The sequence below is a fragment of the Gracilinanus agilis genome, chromosome 2, assembly GCF_016433145.1.
Source record: "Gracilinanus agilis isolate LMUSP501 chromosome 2, AgileGrace, whole genome shotgun sequence".
Classification (NCBI taxonomy): Eukaryota; Metazoa; Chordata; class Mammalia; order Didelphimorphia; family Didelphidae; genus Gracilinanus; species Gracilinanus agilis.
In genome coordinates this window covers 35,980,880-35,985,231 of record NC_058131.1, presented here as the reverse complement: position 1 = coordinate 35,985,231, position 4,352 = coordinate 35,980,880, and positions in this window count along the sequence as shown.

Here is a 4,352-nt window from a genome sequence, read left to right as displayed (position 1 = left end):
TGATGAAGCCGATGAAAGCCTTCTCAGAAACATGTTTTTAAGGAATTGAAAAAATGATAAATTTAAATTCTTAGTCAGTAAAAATAGAGACGGGATTTTTTCCCACCCAAGGTCATCTTTGGACTCCCCTAGAGCCCTGAGTTAGCACCTTTTTTAAAAATGTTTTCTGGAGCAGCAAAGAGGATAGAATGCTAGATCTGAAATCAAGAAGAGTCATCTTCCTTAGTTAAATCCAGCTTCAGAAACATACAAGTTATATCAACCTGGGTAAGTCGCTTAACCCAATTTGCTTCTGTTTTCTCATCTATACAAAGAGGTAGAGAAGGCAACGGCCAACCACTGCACTATCTTTGCCAAGAAAATCACAAATGGGGTCACAAAGAGTTGGAAGTATCTGAAACATGTGAACAACAACAAATACATCTGTCATTGCAAATACTAGGCAAATGATTGTGCCTGTAACTAGAATGGACTGCTACCTTTGAAAGTGATTGAAAACATTCATCCAATTCACTAAAAACAAAAAAGAAAATAATGGATCTGTTACTATGTGATCTGAGTCATTTGACTTTCATGTTAGTCATCTATATTGATGAATGCCAATTAAAATCTCTTAAATTCTAGTTCTAAGCTATCTTTCTTGGAGGTACATTTTTGGCAAGAGAAAGAATGATACATCTCTTGCCACATGCCTCCAATTTCTGCCAGTTTTTTCTGGTTCCCTCACCTTCTCCTGGACTGCCAGTCTTAAGGAAGCATGGGAATTCAGAGATCCTGGATGTAAGAAGCACCAGGATTGCTGCCTACAGATCTTGATGTCTCTTTCCTAGAAATCTGCTTTTGAGATGAAGTATTGGTGATTTACTTTTTTTTTATTTTAAACCCTTAACTTCTGTGCATTGACCTATAGGTGGAAGAGTGGTCAGGGTAGGCAATGGGGGTCAAGTGACTTGCCCAGGGTCACACAGCTGGGAAGTGTCTGAGGCCGGATTTGAACCTAGGACCTCCCGTCTCTAGGCCTGGCTCTCCATCCACTGAGCTACCCAGCTGCCTCCCGAAGTATTGGTGATTTAGCCCTAATTATGGCTAAGCAGTCCATGAGTTTTGGCCCAGAGTTTGGGAGACTGAATGAAGGAGTGTGACTATGTTTCTCATCTATAAAATGAGGGAGCTGGTATAGATTAGCTTGCAGGGCCCTTCCATCTCTTAAAAATTATAACATGAATGCTGAGATTGATTTGGCGACCCCCTCAAGGCAAGAAAGAGGCCTCCCTGACTCCATATGCCTCACTGGGGATAAGTTTTAACAAACCCTCTAACTTCTTTTCTCCTGCAATCCTTCAAATCCTTCACCCATCATATCAACTGATTTTCCCAATGGCTCTGTGAATTAGACAAGACAGTTATTTTGTGTGTGTGTGTGTGTGTGTGTGTGTGTGTGTGTGTGTGTGTTTAGGAGCCAGAGCTGGTTGTTAGATTTATAGCATAATCATTTCTATCTCAGAAATCAGCAAATGTTACAAATCAGAGGTTGATTTATTGTTTTCTCGATTGTCTATATTTGATAAGATGGGGAAAAGATGAATAATGCAGACTGAATTTTAAAGTGAGCATGTGTGTAACCTCCTCCTCTCCCAACAGCTGGAGGTTAAACACCATTATATCCTTCTTCTTCATTCTATAGAGAGAAACCGTGGCCTAGAGAGGTTGTTACACAAGACCATACAATTAATAAAAAATAGATCCTGGAATCAAAGTTAAGCCTTCTGACTCCAGATTGAACATTCGTTCCATTATTCCATACTATGTCGTTGCTTGCTTCTGAGCAGCATAGCTACTATATTATTTATGCATTATTCAGGTAATGTATATGTAATAAATGTAACAATGCTTTTGGCTCAAAGCAATTATGTGTATGAAAGAGAATTACAAGGGTCCTTGCCATTAAAAAAGTGTCGTGTAATTTACTTTTGTGAATCTCTGTGTTCATTTTTACTATCCAGGTAATAATTTATCAGTCCTATTGTGAAGTAATGAAAGAGAAAATGGAGCCATGGAAAGAATAAGTTTCTGGGATTCATAATCCCTTCCTGGGATTGTTTCTGGGTTCTTTCCTTTTCTCATTTCACATAAATACGAAGTGATTTCAATGCAGACCAAGTATTGACATCAGACTTGCCCAGGCCTCTAAGACCCCACCACTGCTTCCCCAGAGTATAAGGAGAAGAGAATGAAATGTTCATCGTTCCCCTGTCCTCCTACCCTACCCTGTTCTCAATACCCTCCCCACCCCAGTGGGCATCATCCATCCTGCCACCTTGTGCCAATTCTTTTACGGTGGCTTTGTGATGTGAATCTTAGCTGGGAAAGACCAGGAGCTAAGAAATGAACTTGAATTGTGGAGGGCTCCACTAAATTCCCTGAAGTGAAAACCAGCTCCTCTTCCCCACCAAGCTCCCTTTTTTTGAATTTAATCAACTGGCGAAAACCCCTAAAGTGAAAAACTGCACATTTTGTCGTCTGTGAGTTGCCAGGGCTGAATGCTTCTCACAACCAGCAAAGTCTATGAAACTATCATTTATTAGGGATGAGTGATTTCTCACACTTCTTCTGTTTCTATCCAAGGCTGCCAAGTTGGTCCACCTGGGTCTCTGAACCGAGATATCACATTTCCCACGTCTCATGCCTTCTCTCTACTGGCCCTGCATTATTGATGATGGCTCTGAGGGTCCCTAGCTGTCATTTCCACAAAGGCTCAGACTTCTCTCATACTTCCTTGATCTTAAGAGTTGGGCCATTTTCTGAGACATCAGCCCAGGACAGTTTTTTGAGCCCACTCTAAGGCTACAAATGCTTTTCCTTTTTCCTTAATAGAAGACAGTGGAATCCCCAATCTTGTATTAAAAAAAAACACATTACCCAGAATGCTCCCCATATTGTACCAACACACTGAATGAGACATGGTTTCTAGGGTTGTTCTGCCTGTTCTTCCTCTACCCAAAAAGCTGGTCATGTTGGTTATTATTGGATGCCAGTTCACATAGAGAAGTGTTCAAAGATATTTATTTTTTGATTTCGTAGCATGGGATCATAAAGAAGCAGCAAAGTGGACTGGAAGCCAGAGACACCCAGATTTGCACTAGCTCTGTGACCCTGAGGTAGGCACTTAACTTCTCAGAGTTCTAGACAGCTCTAAGGTTGGAAGCTACAGAGAAGGCACCGCATGGTATTGGTAGAAGGAATTTCCTTACTTGGGAGCTCCCTGTACTAATGAAATCGCAGGCCAAGACCGTTTCCCCTTTCATTTGATTATAGATCTAGAAGCCTAAGTTATAATAGAAACCTTCTAGTCAAGCCTTTTCATCTTAGTGATGGAGAAACAAAGGCCCAGAGGGGTTAAAGCAGAAAGTGATTGGGCTGACATCTTTCCAATTTCAAATGCAGTGTTCCTACCACTGTTATACCAGGTGTCTTATCATCTGGGTCTTATGTACATGGAAATCCGGATTCTTTTGCTTTCCCATGTAAAGCTGCTGGAATGTCATTGGCTTTGTAATTTTCCTCAGTTCTCTGCCCTTAACAAGTCCCGGGCTATGGAGCATGGGTTGTATTCCCATGCTGCCTTACACCTTGCCCTTGGTTTTCTAGAATTGTACTAAGTTGACAAGCCTAGGATGACAGAATGTATTTCAGACACTAAAAAAAGAACAGTATAGGACAGATGTAAAATATCTTACAAAATTTCAAAGTTTTATGTATAGTTGCTGCTGTTGTTTAGTCATTTTCAGTTATATCTAATTCTTTGTGCCCCCCTTTGGAGCTTTCTTGACAAAGATACTAAAGTAGTTTGCCATTTCCTTCTCTGGCTCATTTTACAGATGAGGAAATTGAAGCAAGTGACTAGCCCAGCATCATATCTAGTAAGTGTTTGAGGCCAGATTTGAACTCAGGTCTTCCTGATGCCAGGCTTGGCACACTCTATCCACTGTGCCATCTAGCTGCCTATATAAGTACAAGCTATTATTATTATTATTATTATTATTATTATTATTATTATTATTAGGAGGAAATGGAGAAGCAATATCTCATACAATACTCCAACAGAAACAAAATAATGGGGAGGGGAGGAAGGAAGCAAACTTTTTGAAAACTCCCTTTAACACCTGAAGAAATCCTGAGACTAGTCAGTTAGCTTATAAGCATTTATTAAGCATTTACTATACGCCGGGCACTGTGCTAAGCACTGGAAATAAAGGAGAAGACAAGGTTCCAGCCCAGTCTCAGTTCTTACCAAAGTCCTGGCAGGAATACAGAAAATGTCCTTGAAAAACAAAACAAGAGCATGGGAGTGG